This window comes from Cnephaeus nilssonii (genome assembly GCF_951640355.1).
Source record: "Cnephaeus nilssonii genome assembly, chromosome: 6".
NCBI lineage: Eukaryota > Metazoa > Chordata > Mammalia > Chiroptera > Vespertilionidae > Cnephaeus > Cnephaeus nilssonii.
The window spans coordinates 97,121,964-97,139,948 of NC_137077.1; the positions used below are offsets into that span (position 1 = coordinate 97,121,964).

At 42.8% G+C, this 17,985-nt stretch overlaps 1 protein-coding gene across 4 annotated transcripts in view; it reads left to right on the plus strand.

The window, feature by feature from the left end:
* MTUS2 (microtubule associated scaffold protein 2) overlaps positions 1-17,985 on the plus strand; it is a 603,680-nt gene that overhangs the window by 39,348 nt on the left and 546,347 nt on the right. For all 4 annotated transcript variants that reach the window (XM_079775057.1, XM_079775060.1, XM_079775058.1 and 1 more), the window contains exon 2: positions 12,456-12,528. The gene's annotated coding sequence lies outside the window, so the exon portion shown is untranslated. The remainder of the gene's footprint in view (positions 1-12,455; positions 12,529-17,985) is intronic.

Consider the following 17,985-nt stretch of genomic DNA (forward strand, 5'->3'; position numbering starts at 1 on the left):
GGAATAGATCCCACTTGATCATGGTGTATGATCTTTTTAATGTACTGCTGAATTCAGTTTGTTAATATTTTGTTGAAGATTTGAGCATTTATATTCATCAGGAATATTGGCCTATAATTTTTTTCTTTGTCATGGCTTTATCAGGTTTTGAAATTAGGATAAGGCTGGCCTCCTAAAATGAGCTTGGGAGTCTTCCCTCCTCTTGAATATTTTGGAACAGTTTGAAAAGGATAGGTGTTAGTTTGAGGGTTTTGATAAAATTCATCTGTAAAGCCATCTGGTCCAGGGCTTTTGTTTGTTGGTAGTTTTTTGATTACTGTTTTAATTTGACTAGTTGTAGTCTGTCTATTCAGATTTTATGATTCTTCCTGGTTTAGTTTTGTAAAATTGTATGTTTCTAGGAATTTATCCATTTCATGCAGATGGTCTAATTTGTTGGCATATAATTGTTCATAATATTTTCTTGCAATCTTTTGTATTTCTGTGGTGTCAATTGTTATTTCTCTTCTTTCATTTCTGATTTTATCTATTTGGGTCCTCCCTCCTTTTTTTCTTTTCTTTCTTTTTTTTTGTTAGACATTGCTTTTTATTTTTTATTTTATTTTTTTAACATAACTTTTTTTATTGTTTAAAGTATTACATGTAGTAGTACATATATCTCCTTTTTTTTCCCCATTGACCTTCCCCCAGCCTCCCCTACCCACTGTTGCATGCCCTCATCCCACCCCCTTCCCCCAGTGTCTTGTGTCCATTTGTTGTGCTTATATGCATGCATACAAGTCCTTTGGTTGATCTCTTTCCCCCTCCCTCCTTTTTTTCTTGATGAGTCTGGATAAAGCCTTGTCAATCTTGTTTATCTTTTCAAAAAACCAGCTCTTGGTTTCATTGATCTTTTGTATTGTTTTTTTTAGACTCTCTTTAGTGTATTTCTGCTCTGATTTTTATTATTTTCTTCCTTCTACTCACTCTGGGATTTGTTTGTTGTTCATTTTCTAGTTCTTTAAAGTGTAAAGTTACACTGTTTATTTGAGCTTTTTCTTTTTTCTTGAGATAATGTTATGACTCTCCCACTTAGGACTGCTTTCCCTGTATCCCACAGATTTTGGGTTGTTGTGTTCTCATTTTCATTTGCTTCAAGGTATCTCTTGATTTCTTCATTGAATTCATTGTTAACCCATTCCTTAGTAACATGTTATTTATCCTCCATGTCTTTGTGTGTTTTCCAGTTTTTTTCTTGTGATTGATTTCAAGTTTCATAGCATTATAATCACAGAAGATGCTTGATAAGATATCAATCTTTTAAAGTTTATTGAGACTTGCTTTGTGTCCTGACATTGGTCTATCCTAGAAAATGTCCCATGGAAACTTGAAAAGAATGCATATTCTCCTGCTTGGGGGTGTAATGCTATGAAGATATCAATTAAATCCATTTGCTCTAGTGTGTCATTTAAGGCTGCTGTCTCCTTGTTGATATTATATCTGGAGGATCTATTCATTGATGGGGTGTTAAAATCCCCTACTTTGACTGTATTACTGACAATCTCTTCCTTTATGTCCATCAAAATTTGCTTTCCATATTTAGGTGCTCCTATGTTGGGTGCATAAAAGTATACAAGGGCTATAACCTCTTGTTGGATTGCTCCCTTTATCATTATATAGTGCCCTTCTTTGTCTCTTACTATAACCTTAGTCACATGATCACATCAATAGATGCATAAAAAACATTTGATAAAACCCATTTATGATAAAAACTCTCAGCAAAGTGGATATAGAGGAGCGTACCTCAATGTAATAAAGGACATATATGACAGACCCACAGCCAATATTATACTCAATGGGCAAAAACTACAAGTGTTCCTTTTAAGATTGGGAACAAGACAGGAATGTCCACTTTACTACTCTTATTCAACATCATACTAGAAATCATATTCACAGCAATCAGGTAAGAAGAAGAAATGAAAGGCATTCAAATTAGGAAGGAAGAAGTAAAACTATCACTATCTGCAGGTGACATGATACTATATATAGAAAACACTAAAGATTCTACCAAAAAATGAATTCAGTAAAGTAGAAGGATACAAAATAAATATCCAGAAATCAGTTTCATTTTTATACACCAACTAGTGACCCAGTGCATGAAATTCATGCACATTAAAAGGGAATTAATTAGAGAAAATGTTTTAATATTGCTATTTGCCCTTTCTCTATAATAGAAGTATCAGGGATGAAAGAAAATTAGTAAAATATATATGAAAATCTTCCTCCTGTTAGAGTCTGGGGTGTGCCACGGGAACCAGAGTCAAGTTCCCACCCACCCACATGCGACTCGAAATTGCGCAAGACCCAGACCTGGCTGGCCCCACCCCCATTGGGCTAGATCCAGACCCAGCCAGCTCCATCCCCTTCAAGCCCCACATGGCAGGGGGCACAGCCTCAGGACCCCCAGCCTGGCGCTGGGATGGGGGCGCAGCCTGTGGTCCCCCCGCCTGGCACCAGGGCAGAGGCCACAGCCTGAGGTCCCCCGTCAAGCCCCGCTGGGCAGGGGGTGCACCCTGAAGACCCGTCAAGCCCTGCTGGGCAGGGGGCATGGCCTGAGGTACCCTGTCAAGCCCTGTGGCGGGGGGGGGGGTACAGCCTGAGGTCCCCCGTCAAGCTCTGCAAGGCGGGGGACACAGCCTGAAGTCCCTGCTGATTGCTCATTAAGGCTCATTATGGGAATTCGGCCTCCGCTGTGAGCGCAGCCATCTTGTGTTATTGAATCTCTGCCTCTGCTGTGGATACAGCCATCTTATTATGCCGTGACAGTCAATTTGCATAGTCCCTCTTTATTAGATAGGATAATGAACTATCAAAAAGGGAAACTAGCCTGAACCCATTTGGCTCAGTGGATAGAGCATCGCCTGCAGACTGAAGGGTCCCAGGTTCGATTCTGGTCAAGGGCATGTACCTTGGTTGTGGGCACTTCCCCAGTAGGGAGTGTGCAGGAGGTAGCTGATTGATGTTTCTCTCTCATCGATGTTTCTAATTCTCTATCCCTCTCCCCACCTCTCTGTAAAAAATCAATAAAATATATATTTTAAAAAAAAAGGAAACTAAAAAATCCCATTCACAATTGCTTAAAAAAGAACAAAATACCTAAGAATAAATTTAACCAAGGATGTAAAGACCTGGACTCAGAAAATTCTAAGATACTGAAGAAAGAATGGAAGAAGATACAAATAAGTGGAAGCATATACCACTTTGATGGGAATTAACATAATTAAAATGTCCATTCTACCCAAAGCAATATATAGATTCAACACAATTCCTAACAGGATACCAAAGGCATATTTCACAGGAATAGAAGAAATATTTCAAAAATTTATATGGAACCACAAAAGACCCTGAATAGCAACAGCAATCTTGAGAAGAAGAATAAAGTTGGAGGAATTATGATATCTGATATCTAGAAGAAAGCTTAGGCAGTAAAATCTCAGATATTTCCCATAGCAATATTTTTTTCTGATATATCTCCTCATGCAAGGAAAACAAAAGTAAACAAATGGGACAACAATCAATAAAATGAAAAGACAATGAATTAGAGAACGTATTTGCTGATACATCTGTTAAGGGTCAATATCCAATATTTATAAAGCACTCATAAGAACACCATAAAAACAATCCAATTTAAAAATGGGCAAAGGACCTGAATAGACACTTCTTTAAAGAGGACATACAGATGGCCAATGGACATATGAAAGGTGCTCAGCCCTAGTCAGTTTGGCTCGGTGGATAGAGTGTAGGCCCCCGGACTGAAGGGTCACAGGTTTGATTCTGGGTCAAGGGCACATACCTTGGTTGCGGGCTCAATCCCTCACCCCAGTTGGGCTGCATGTGGAAGGCAACCAATTGATGTATCTCTCTCACATTGATGTTTCTCTCTTTGTCTCCACCCCTCCCTTCCACTCTCTCCAAAACAAAACAAAACAAAACAAAACAAAACAAAACAAAACCCCGAGGAAAAATATCCTCAGGTGATGATTAACAACAACAAAAAAACCCCACAAACAATACTTGGGAATAAACTTAACCAAGGAGGTAAAAGACCTCTACCTGGAAAACTAAGACATTGAAAAAATAGAGAAAGATAGAAACAAATGGAAATGTATACCATGTTCATGGATTGGAAGAATTAATATCATTAAAATGTCTATACTACAAAAAAAAAAAGTCTATACTACCCAAAACAATCTATAGTTTCAATGCAATCACTATTAAAATACCAATGGCGTACTTCACAGAGCTAGAACAAATACTCCAAAAATTTATATGGAACCATAAAAGACCCTGAATAGGTGCAGCAGGCTTGAGAAAGAAGAATGAAGTTGGAGGGATCACAATACCAGATATCAAACTATACTGCAAAGCCATTATAACCAAAACAGCCTGGTACTGGCACAAGAATGGGCGTATAGACCAATGGATCATAACAGAGACCCACACCATTACGGTCAATTAATATGTGACAAAGAAGGCAAGAATATACAATGGAGTAAAGACAACCTCTTCAACAAATGGTGTTGGGAAAATTGGACAGACATATGCAAAAAAAAAAAAAATGAAATTAGACCACTAACTTACACCATACACAAGAATAAACCCAAAATGGATAAAATACTTAAATGTAATGTATGAAACCATAAAAATCTTTGAAGAAAACACAGGCAGTAAAATCTCAGACATCTCACATAGCAGAATTTTTGTGAATACACCTAGGGCAAAGGAAACTAAGGAGAAAACAAATGGACTGCATCAAAATAAAAGGCTTCTGCACAGGAAAATAACCCACCATCAAAATGAAAAGGGAACCCACTGTATGGGAGAACATATTTGCCAATGATACATCGATAAGGGCTTAATGTCCAAAATATATAAAGGACTCATACAACTCAACAAAAGGAAGACAAACAATCCAATAAAAAAATGGGCAGAAGACTTGAATAGTCATTTCTCCAAAGAGGACATACAAATGGCCAAGAAACATGAAAAAATGCCCAGTCACTAATCATCAGAGAAATGCAAATTAAAGCCACAATGAGATATCACCTCACACCTGTCAGAATGGCTATCATAAAAAAAATAAACAACAAATGCTGGTGAGGATATGTGGAGAAAAAGGAACCCAATACACTGCTGGTGGAAATGCAGATTGGTGCAGTCACTATGGAAAACAGTATGGAGTTACTGTTTGACCCAGCAATCCCACTTCTGGGAATATATCCTAAAAAACCCCAAAAAACCAATCGGAAAGAATATACATGCATCCCTATGTTCATAGCAGCATTATTTACAACTAGAGGCCCGGTTCATGAAAATTCACTGGTGGGGGGTTCCCTCAGCCTGGCCTGCCTCCTCTCACAGTCTGGGAGCCCTCAGGGGATGTCCTACTGATGGCTTAGGGCCATTCCCGGGGGGAGCGGGCATAAGCCACAGTCTGTCCTTCCTCTGTGGGAGGCAACCAGGAGGATCGGGGGAAGGCGCCACTCCCATCACCCCGCTGCTGCTGCCAAAGCCAGCTGCCAGGGCTGCCAACCCTTGGCCTTCACTTCTTAGTGCTGGCCCCACCCCCACCCACTTGTGTGTGTGGGGGCAATCTGGGGCCAGGCCAACTGGGGGAGGGGCTGTGGAGGTTGAGGCACCACAGTTGCACCCTGTCCAGCCTCTGCAGAGACTCCGGGACTGCGGACCACCCCGCCTCTCCTAGCACCACCTCTGCGGAAGGAGGGGCCACGACTGGCACTGCCCCGCCTCTCCCAGTGCCTGCCTATGTGGATGGAGGGGCTGCGTGGCACGGGTGGGACCGGCCGAGGCCCACTGACACTGCCCCGCCTCTCCCAGCACCCACCTCTGCAGAAGGAGGGGCCGTGCAACATGGACGCCTCTTCTGCGCCACTGGCCCTTGTCCCTCACAGGTGCTGCAACTTTGTCTGGAAGGACGTCCGGAAGATGTCTGGTCTAATTAGCTTATTACCCTTTTATTAGTATAGATAGCTAAAATTTGGAAACAGCCCAAGTGCCCATCAGTAGATGAATGAATAAAAAGCTATGGGACATTTACACAATGGAATACTATGCAGCAGTAAGAAAGGGATCTCTTACCCTTTGGGACAGCATGGATGGACCTGGAAAATATTATGCTAAGTGAAATAAGCCAATACAAGAAAGACAAATATCACATGATCTTACTTATTTGTGGAATCTAATGAACAAAAATGAATTGACCAACAAAATAAGACCTGAAGCATGGAGGCATGGAACAGACTGATATACCTTGATGTGGTGATGGGGGGAATGAGAATAGATAAACCAAAGATCTTATGTACTTACTAGTGGCCCGGTGCACTAAATTTGTGCATGGGGTGTGTGTGTGTCCCTCAGCCCAGCCTGCACCCTCTCCAATCTGGGACTCCTTGAGGGATGTCCGACTGCCTGTTTAGGCCCAATCATGGTGGGATTGGGCCTAAACGGGTAGTCGGACATCCCTCTCACAATCCAGGACTGCTGGTTCCCAAACGTTCACCTGCCTGCCTGCCTGATTGCCCATAACCGCTTCTGCCTGCCAGCCTGATCACCCCCTAACCACTCACCTGCCAGCCTGATCGACACCTAACTGCTACCCTGCCAGCCCGATTGCCCATAACTGCCCTCCCCTGCTGGCCTGGTCACCCCTAACTGCCCTCCCCTGCCAGCCTGGTTGCCCCCAACTGCCCTCTCCTGCAGGCCTGGTACCCCCAACTGCCCTCCCCTGCTGGCCTGGTCACCCACAACTGCCCTCCCCTGCTGGCCTGGTCTCCCCCAACTGCCCTCCTCTGCCAGCCTGGTCACCCCAACTGCCCTCCTCTTTGGCCTGATCGCCCACAACTGCCCTCCCCTGCAGGCCTGGTCCCCCCCAACTGCCCTCCCCTGCAGGCCTGGTCACTCCCAACTGCCCTCCCCTGCCAGCCCCGTCACCCACAACTGCCCTCCCCTGCAGGCCTGGGTTCCTCCCAACTGTCCTCCCCTGCAGGCCTGGTCCCCCCCAACTGCCCTCCCCTGCAGGCCTGGTCACTCCCAACTGCCCTCCTCTGCAGGCCTGGTCCCCCCCAACTGCTCCCCTTGCTGGCCTGGTCACCCCCAACTGCCCCTCTGCCAGCCTGGTTGCCCCTAACTCCCCCCCCCCGCCAGGTCACCCCCAACTGTCCCCCCTCTGCCAGACTGGTTGCCCCTCACTGCCCCCCTCTGCTGGCCTGGTCGCTCCTAACTACCCCCCCCCCCCCGCTGGCCTGGTCACCCCCAACTGCCCCCTGCCAGCCTGGTCACCCCTCACTGCCCCCCTCTGCCAGCCTGGTCGCCCATCACTGCCCCCCTCTGCCAGCCTTGTCACCCCCAGCTGCCCCCCCTGCTTGCCTGATCACCCCCAACTGCCCCCCCTGCCGGCCTGGTTGCCACTCACTGCTCCCCCTGCCAGCCTGGTTACCCCACACAGCCTGCTCTTCAGTTGTTTGGTCGTCCCTCACTAACCCCCCTCCCGGCCTTGTCACCCCATGCAGCCTGATGTTCGGTCATTACTGTGAGGGCATTCTGACCAATTTGCATATTACCTTTTTATTAGTATAGATATTCATAGCCCATGAATACAGGCAATCGGGTAGTGAAGAGCCTGGGGGGTGGGTGGGTAGGGTTTGGCAGGAAGGGGGAAAAGTAGGGGGAAATGGGAGATATCTGCAATACTATCGACAATAAAAATATATTTAAAAACTTGAAAAAAACACACAAAAAGATGTTCAGTGTCACTAATCATCAGAGAAATGCAAACTAAAAGCACAATGAGATATCATCTCACACCTGCTGGAATGGCTATCATCAATAAGTAAACAAAACAAGCGTTGGCGAGGATGTGCAGAAAAGGGAATGATGGTACACTACTGGTGGGAATGCATATGGAGATATGGTACACTACTGTGAAAAGCAGTGTGGAGATACCTCAAAAAAATTAACAATGGAACTGCCTATGACCCAGTGATCCCACTTCTGGGAATATATAGAAAGAAACCCAAAACACTAATTTGAAAGAATATATGCACCCCTATGTTCATTGCAGCATTATTTTACAATAGCCAAGATTTGGTAGCAGCCCAAGTGTCATTTAGTAGATGGAATACGACTCTGCCATAAAAAGGAAGACAATCTTACCCTTTGAGACAGCATGGATGGACCTGGTGAACATTTTGCTAAGTGAAATAGCCAGTCAGAGAAAGACAAGTACCATGTGATTTCACTCATATGTGGAATTTAATGGACAAACTGAACTAATAAGCAAAATAGAGATAGACTCATAGATAGAGAGCCAGCAGACAGCTGTGGTGGTGGGGTGTTGGAGTGGGGTGGAGGGTTTGAGCAAAAAAGAATATAAAAGAGAACTCATGGATATAGACAACAGTGTGCTGATTGCGGGGGGGGGGGGGAGTGGGTGGAGGTGAAGGAGGGTATAGGGGGATAAATGGTGATGGGAAAAAAATAAAGAAAAAAAAAATAAAAGCAATAGTCTGAGTGTTGAACATAGGGCCGGTTCTGCGTGCCCAGCAGCGCCATGCTGTAGAATACTGCCCACAGTCTCCAATATTAACAAAAGTTAACATCATTTTAGCAGATTTATTAAGGTAGAGAAAGGCTATACTTTATGAAGTAGCATCATCCAATAAAAATATAATGGAAGCCACAATGTAATTTTAAATTTTCTAGTAACTACATTATAAAGGCAAAAAGAGCCTGGCCGGTGTGGGTCAGTGGATTGAGTGTGGTCACCGGATTCGATTCCCGGTTAGGGCACATGCCCAGGTTGCAGTCTCAATTCCCAGTAGGGGATGTGCAGGAGGCAGCCAATCAATGTTTCTCTTTTTCACATCAGTGTTTCTATCTCTCCCTTTCCCTTCCTCTCTCTTAAAAAAAAAAAAATCAATACATGTATTTTGAAAATACAAATTCTTGAGAGTCAAGAATAAGTTTTAGGTTAGTGTCCAGAAATCTCTGTGTTTGACAAACTCCCTCGGTGATTATTGTGAACCACCTGTTTCAGGTTTGCACGCACAGGATAGTGCAGAGAGTTCATTTCTCAGCTTTTATTATAGGACTCGGAAATTAGGTAACACCTACTCCTCCTGCCTCTATGTCAGCTGCCATGTCCTTTTGTATGGTGGATGTTTTGTAGACCCTGCTCTGATCACAGTGATAATTACCAGTGGCCTGGGGCTCCTGTGTATGAGGTTGACCAGTTGCTTCTTAGGCAGCCTCTGGCTCTGCACAGAGTGGCCTCATTTAGTTGATACCTGGCAGCTTCCATACATGTATGTATAGTCTTTGTTTACCTTATCCAGCACTCCTTAAATTTGCTTACACTCTAGTTCTGTTGCTTTATTAACATGAAGTCACTTTCTAACTCTCACAAGGAGCAGTGCAAACCCAACTGGTCAGTTAATTAAGGGTGGTTATTTTGCAGTAGCTCTTTATTGTGGTGATACTTATAATAATTACTAGAGGCCCAGTGCACAAAATTCTTGCATGGGGGATGTGTGTCCCTCAGCCCAGCCTGCACCCTCTCCAATCTGGGACCCCTCTCACAATCCAGGACTGCTGGCTCCCAACTGCTCGCCTGCCTGCCTTCCTGATTGCCCCTAACCACTTCTGCCTGCCAGCCTGATCACCCCCTAACCACTCCCCTGCCAGCCTGATTGATGCCTAACTGCTCCCCTGCCAGCCTGTTTGCCCCTAACTGCCCTCCCCTGCAGGCCTGGTCACCCCTAACTGCCCTTCCCTGCAGGCCTGGTGCCCCCCAACTGCTCTCCCCTGCAGGCCTGGGTCCCTCTCAACTGCCCTTCCCTGAGGCCTGGTTGCCCCCAACTTCCCTCCTCTGCTGGCTTGGTCACCCCTAACTGCCCTCCCCTGCTGGCTTGGTCACCCCCAACTGCCCTCCCTTGCAGGCCTGGTCCCTCCCAACTGCCCTCCCCTGCTGGCCATCTTGTGGCGGCCATCTTGTGCCCACATGGGGGCAGCCATCTTTGACCACATGGGGGCAGCCATCTTTTGTGTTGGACTGATGGTCAATCTGCATATTACTCTTTTATTAGATAGGATTATTTCCTTTTTCTGTTACTACTTTTAAAAGTAGTGCTTTCAACTGAAAATTAATATCAATTAATGTGTTTTCTCACCAACAATGATTTGGGGAAGAGAAAGAGTTACAGTCCAGTGCCTGCAGACCAGGGCAAGCCATGTGCACATTCTGCCCTGTGAGCCAAGATGGGGCGGTATTTTACCAAGGGAAGAAGAAGTTAAGGGAAGGCGAAGTTAGAACCATAGAGCTTCATCCTGAGCATAGAGTTCTTCCTGTAGAGATTGCGTAGGAGACTTCCATAAGCTCTAGCTCCTCCCATAGACTCTTCAAACTGATTGTGTTTTCTTAAAGTTCCAGTTAGGGTTTATCAGTGCTGTCATTCAGCTATTGCCATCATTAATGTATTTACATTCACAGTATCTCTGTTTTAAGGGGAAAATCACTGCTGGAATAATGAAGTGCCTCTGAATGTTGAATTTCCTCTCCTTGATTTCCTCTCTTGGTCTTAGGTTGTTTTATAATTCTGATTGGATATGAACAAAACTATGCATTTCACCTAGCATATCAACTTGGACTTTGCCACCCCTTCATGTGGTCAGAGTGCTAATTTTGATTTTATGTCTTATCTTCAAGTAATTTTAAAAATAGGGAATGAGAAATAGAAGCACGGTATGAAAAAGAGATCAAAACGTTTATTTTGAGACTGGCTGCTTATTTACACGAAAACACAACAAAACGATTTATGGTAGGCTGCTCGCTTAGTAGGTCTCCTGGCTGCAGGGAAACTTGTTTAAGTTCTTCAATCTCAGAAGAAAACACATTTTGTAAACATGTACATTTTTACACCTAGGGTACTCACATGGCCTTGGTTCTGTTGGCTTTCAGTTTCGGTGGTGTTGCCCATGTACATGGGTGGTGGTAGGGATGGTGTTAATAGCAGTGGTGGGATGGCGTGGGAGTGGTGATTGTGGCAGGTCCTAATACGTTATTAGGCAGAAGTAAACATTCGCTTCATCCCATCTGGATTGGGACCTGTTAATTATTCTCAATGTGGTGTGATGCTAGCATCTTTTTCCTTCAACCCCCCCCCCCCATTGTGTTCCTCATTTACTCTGATGTGCTTTCCCTTTAGCCTCTCTTCTTAGAGTTCTGCATTCTTACTCTCACCTTTATGCCGCCTAGCCCTCAGCTTTTCTCTCTACCACACCATGCTCTAGAAAAAGACACTTTTAAAAAAGTATCTTTATTGTTGAAAGTGTTACAGATGTCCCCCTTCTTCCCCTGGTACCCCTTCCACACTATCCCCCGCCCCCCTGACAAGAAGGAAGCTGAGAAGGAGCTGGCAGTAAATAGAATCTGGGTGGGAAAAAGAATTGAAAAGAGACTCAGGCCCTCCCAAAGGCTGGAGGCAATTTGTTTATTATCTTTCAGGTGCCATGAACATATGTTGGATTGCAGTAGAAACATTTAATACCCAAACCACTGATGCTGCTCAGAAAAATGATTTGTGCTGAGCCAATTGGTAATTTTGAAGATTTGTTTCATGATCACTGGGTTTTAAAATCATATCTATTTTCTTGTTTGGAAAAATGATGAAATTTCTGGTTGGATATCAGCTATTTTATATGATGCAATCTAATAATAGCAGACATTCTGTGGTGTCCATTGCAGTAGCATTTGAAAGGAAACTTTGCATCTTTTATATTATCTAACAACTAATCTTGCTGGACAACTTAGAGAGGAATTTTTGCTGATTTATTTTGAAATACAATTTTATTAAGGATTTAATTAATATTAATATTATCAATATTATAGGATTTATGGGTCCTCTCACTTTTAATTTCTTCTGAATTAGAAGAAAATAGGAAGCATAATTATAAATTTGGTGCAATTTAGAAAAATTCAGATCTACAAAATAGACATGATTATTCATGTATCAGAGGTATTCTCCTGATGAAAGGCAAGTCTGAAGTCCTTAAGACATATCATTTATATGGTGTATTTAAGAATCAGTTTTCACATCATTAATGACTTGAGGGATTAAGATAGAAAGAAAATTGAAGTCATGTAATCCATTGAAGATTGATCTGAAAATAAGGTTAAGTATCTCTAAAATTCTAGACACAGCCAGTGAAATAATGGTGAAATCATGACACAACCCCAATTGTGAAGAGTTTATTTGTGGTACAATTATTGCTTGGATTTAAGAACTCCTGAACTAACTTTATTGTATAGTGAGAAGAACTGTTATAATTAAGTTACTGTTTATGCTTCCCTGAATCTTCCTCCTTTCTTCTAAATTTTCCTGTATCTTTTTCTTTTTAAGGTTTCCACACCTGGATTGTCAACTAGGGCTAATTGTCACCAATGGCAGTAAAGCTTGTTTTCTGGGGGCCAAGGTGAGTGGATGTGTATTTCTGTTGGCTTTGTTATTCCATTTGACTTGGGTCCATAATTGCCTCTTAAATGTTGCGCAATACTTTCTAGTACTCCAAGTAATAACTGGTGGCAATTTTTGTAAATATCAGTAATGAAACAAGAAAATTGAAATTAATTCTCATATGAAAGCCTAATTTAATATTGTTTTTTAAAAAATGTGAGGAATATATTCAGACATTGACTGAAACTCAAGTTAAAACAGCATATTTTGTTAAGGATTTTAAATTGGTAGAGTGTGTCTGTCATGGACATCTCTTTCCTTGTGCTAATTAATCTTCTCTGCAATAAAAGGTTATTGTATTCTTGCTGACACATGCTTAGTAACATCAACTGACAGAAAGAGGACAAGGGGATGCAGTAGCATTTAGGGGCTTGCTTTGAGTGGAGGATGTGCTTGAAAATGGAAATTACTGAGAAAAAGACCAGATTTGGGGAGGGGGTCGTTAATACAGCACAAACAGAATTTATTAAACTGAGAGTAGAAGTGTTAGCAAACAGCCAAGACCCCAGACAGTTTAAAACATTTGAGAGAAGCTTTTCTGAGGGCTGCTGCGAGCCCATATAACATTTTGTGCCAATTAGACAAAGTCACCCCTTCCACAGATATTCTACTTCTATTTAATGGGAAATTGTTAGACTGTACTGATTTTTAGAATAAGATACTTTATTGCCATATGCAGGGAAATGACAATTTGAATAAATTACCATCTTTAAAATTATAATCTATATATATAAAAGGCTAATATGCAAAGTGTCCCCTTGGGAGTTCGACTGGGAGTTCGATCACTTGCTATGACGTGTGCTGACCACCAGGGGGTGGCGCAGAACAAAGGAAGGCCCCGGCTGGCCCTGATTGCCAGACAGGCCTAGGGACCCTACCCGTGCATGAATTTCATGCACCGGGTCTCTAGTAAAGATATAATTTTAAAGGTAGTGGGGATACTAATGATGTGATCAGTGCCCCCTTAGATGTGGTGGCCTTGAATGTTCACACAAACAAAGCGAGGTTGGCTTTGTTTTCTTGGGATTCAATGCAGGACAGACTCTAAGGAAGGGGGCTTTTATTAAGTTCTGGTCATTGGGGACAGAAGATAGAAATACTAGTTTGGGGTCTGGCTTTGACTGGACACTTAGGTTGTATGAAAGAAACTTAACAGAGAGATCGCAGTGTCTGTAGGTTGGAGACCAGAAGGGGCAGCCGGAGCTTTCTAGGGGTAACACTAGGAAAGGAAAACAAAAATCATGTTTTAAACAAAATCTGTGACCAAGTTCCTGCATGTTGGAGGTACAGAGTGTGCACTTTCAGATCCCCAAGACTACTGAAGTGGCTTTATTCTGTACATCACCACCTCTTGTTCTCAAAGACTATTTAAACTTGTTTTTTTTCCACAGTAAAAGGGAGTTCCGTTCAAAATGTTAGTGTGCTTGTAATGGATGGCTCTTCCCTACTTGTAAATTTTGTAATTAATCTGATGAGACAACAGCTGTATGTTGCTGTTAATGATAGATATTGGTTGACAAATACAGTGTAAGAGAGGTGCAGCAATATTTTGGGGCCAGAGATAGGGCTGCAGGAGGAGAATGTGACCTGACTGATGTGTTACTGAGGACAAAAAGAACAGATATGGGAAAAACAATGCAGTGGGGATAGGTGTGGTGCTGGTCATGGTAGTTACGGTCATGGGTGGAGGTGGTGGTGGTTGTAGGGGTGGTCAGGATGGTGGTGGCAGGGGTGGCAGCAGCTGATGACTCATATTAAGGGAGGAAATGGGAGATGGAAAAGATGCCAGGCCATAGACACAAAATATATGGCCTAGGAAAAAGTTTTTGCTCCATTGGGTGCTGATGGAAGCATTGATTAGAGGGAAATTTAAGGGGCTCCTCTTTGTGGAACACTAAGTTGGTTTTCTTATTGTATAATTTATCTATCCCTTCACCCCTGGAGGATATCACCTAACCTTAAGAGTAATGATAACAAGACCTCAGAAAGGAGTTATAATTCCACTGAATGCTGATGTTTATATCCCATATTCCTGCTCGAGGCCCACACTTGTGTGTGTGTGTGTATGTGTGTGTGTATGTATCGTGGGGGGTGTGATACTCTAATTACAGAAGTAGAGGGACACATGGTCAATTAAGAGAACTGGTTATGTGATTTAGGGGAACAGGCCTTAGTGTTATTACCTCTCTCCCACTCCTACCACACATACATAATCTATGTTTTGAAGAAAGAAATATGTGGGTTTTTAAAAAAATGAGTTAAGCCCTGGCCATGTGGCTTAGTTGGTTGGGCATCGTCCTGTTCACCTGGGGGTTGCCAGTTTGATGTTGTGCTCTCACATCAGTGTTTCTCTCTCTCTCCATATCCCTTCTTCTCTCTCTAAAATATAAATTAAAAATATTTTTAAAAAATCAGTTAAAAGGGCAGAAGAAAAAGGGGAAAGAGAATTAGGGAGGCTTCTATGAATGTTTCCCCCACTGTATAATTGCTTAACTGTCTGTTTCACTTTGTTTGTATATTTTTTTCTGATTTTTTCCCTTTGCTTTTGGAATACAAAGGAATGAGTGAGACTATGAAGACTTTCCGGGTCTAGTCTAATTTTTGGCACCTGTGATATTGACCTAATAATTTTATGTTCCATTTTTCTTTACTTTTCAGTAGGGAGTAAGATATTTGCTACTGGAAAATATTTGTAAAAACACTAGCTTAATAAATATTAAAATGAAACTGATATTTCACAACCATCAGGCATTCTCATCATTAATTGTCATAATTTTTGGATTGAAATATTTTATCACTATAGACCCAATTTATTGTCTTGATTATTTTTAATGAGATCCTTTATGCTGATTATGTAAAGATGTACATACTCTGTAGCAAGGTAGATTTAGACACACAGAGTAGCTTTTTAAAAAGGGAAGTTAGTGGGTTATCATCTGGTGAAGGTTCTTAGGTATGTAGTGCCTGTACTTGATGGGTTCTTAATGGGATGGAATGGATTTACAGCATGTCAGTGCTAATAACATCTACCATGTAGTGAGTACGCACTTCAGTGCTGTGCTGAGCCCACACACTAACTCATCAACTCATCGCTCCCATCATCTCTTACACCCTGTGAGGTGGGTGCTGCCACTTCCCTCACTTTCTAGCCCCTATGTGGTGAAGGGTAGAGCTGGGGCTTGCAGCCAGCCGTGCCCTTAACCATGTTGCTTTACTGCCCCTTTGGACACATAGACTCGGTCTACCCTTTTAAAGTGTTTTTTTTTGTTTGTTCTTGTTCTTGAATTTTATGAGTTTCAGACTAGCTAATCTCACCTCCATAATATGAAGCCTGATAGCTTCATAGACAAAACTGCTTTTAGCTTGAGCAGATAATTCTATCATTAGAGGGCACAAGCTGAATAAGACTGTAGGAATCCTAGAAATAAATTGGTACCACATGATGAGATGTGAGGGAATTGTCAGTTACAGTTGGTTTTTCAGAGACCTTCGAGATTTTTTAAAAGACTATATGTTTGTTTTTTTTCCCATCAAAGAAGAACCTGTGATTCCGAAATATGGAAATGTCAAATAGGACTGAAAATACCCTACGATTTTGAATATGCAAAGAGACTCAGCTGTGCATGTGTCTTATTTTCTGCTTTAAAATGATCTCAGGAGTAGATTAGAACTACCACGGTCTCGGAGTTCATGTTTTGGGGAGGGTGAGGTTAATCTTTCCCCCAATCAGAAAACGAGAGAAAAAGAGTCCAATCTTACTTTAATGTGTAAGTCCATAGATCCAGAACCCAGAATTTTAGGGAATTGGTTGCTGGGGGGTGGGGGGGGGGCAGAGTCAATAATTATTGCAGGGCCTGTCAGTCAAGATGATAGAAACCACGGAGGTGTCTTTGTTGTCTGTTTTAAATGGTGCACAGGACAGCACAATTTCCCACATGTTGCTTCCTTGTCCTGTTGGCTACACACCTGAGACCTTGCCTCTCTCGCTAGGAATCAAACCTGGGTTCTGTTTGATGCAAGGCCAGATTTGATTAAACTAGGTCATCGGGGCACACACACTGGCACTGTTTCATCTTTGCTGAATACATGGGCAAGCACCCCAGTGGGCAGATGGAACGGCTTCACTCTGTTGTTAGCAGCAGATAGCGGGGAGTGGTACAGTATTTGAACGCACTTCCAGTGGATGCAGACTTACAGTGGGGCTCCTGGAAAAGTCCCTGGCATGCTCAATGTCAGCTGAGTTCATCGTCTTTAAAGTTATCACAGAAATTACGGCAGAATTAAAAATGAATGGGCTATTCAAATGCTTTATGAGCTATTGCTCCGACTTGCACATTCTTAGTACCATGTGGCTTTCCCCCTCTCCTTTTAGAAACACCGAGAACCTGAGCTGACAGCAGCCATTTGGCAGCGATTTCCTGGGGCAGACGCTTGGGACTTTGTACAGGGAGATCGGCTGGAGATTCTTTTCTAGTTCTTCTTTTGAAGTTTTAGTTTGGTTCCATCCCACAATAGGAGAATGAGTTAAATGGCTTTTCTAAAGATTTGCTTTGGCCTAAAAATAATTTTGTATTTAGTTTTCATCATACTTTTATAGTTATTATTCATTGTACTTAACATCCTGACTTTAAAACAAATGTGCTGTGTCTGTATTTACTGTTCAGCTGCCGAGATAGGGATAATCCCTTGAGATACCAGACAGGCAGCAGGGCCTTTCCAGCAGTGCTTGGCACCTGTGTGGGTGGGGAGTTGCCTGGTACATGGCGTAGAGAAGTGGGGTCCCCAGCAGGTTCTTGTCTTGCTCCTGCCGGTCCAGTGCATGGCCAAAATGTAGGCTCGCTGAGGGCTGGCATTCTGTCTGTTTATCCTCTACTATCTTCCTGGTACCTCGACTAACAAACGTCTGACACATGTTGGGTGCTTTGTGAATGTTTCTAGAATGATCAAGGCAAGTTTCCCCATGTGGCCCTTTCCACAGCAGACACATATTGAGAGATCAAGGCAAGACGGACTTCATTGAAGAAACTGGAAAGAAAAAATCCTTTATTCATGGATTTTGAAGTAGTATCCTTGATAAATTGGGTGCCTCTTTATGCTTTGTTACTCAACAGCTGTTATCCTTGTCACTCAGGATGAGACTGGTCATCGGCAAGCCATGACGAAGGACGATGGGGAATTTGGAGACACTCTGGGTCTCATCCCAGCTCTGCCTTTTTGTAGTGTATGACCTGATTTGCATTGCAGTTTCCTTACCTTAAAATGGGGTAGCCCCGCCCTGTGTTCTGTAAGCACCCAATGAGATAATGAGGGAGGACACCAGTGTTGCTTCTCCCTACCAAGTAGGGCCACGGTGAAAGTCTCCTTCAGAAGCTGACATTCACAGACTTGTTAATGTGTTATTTTTTTAAAAATAACA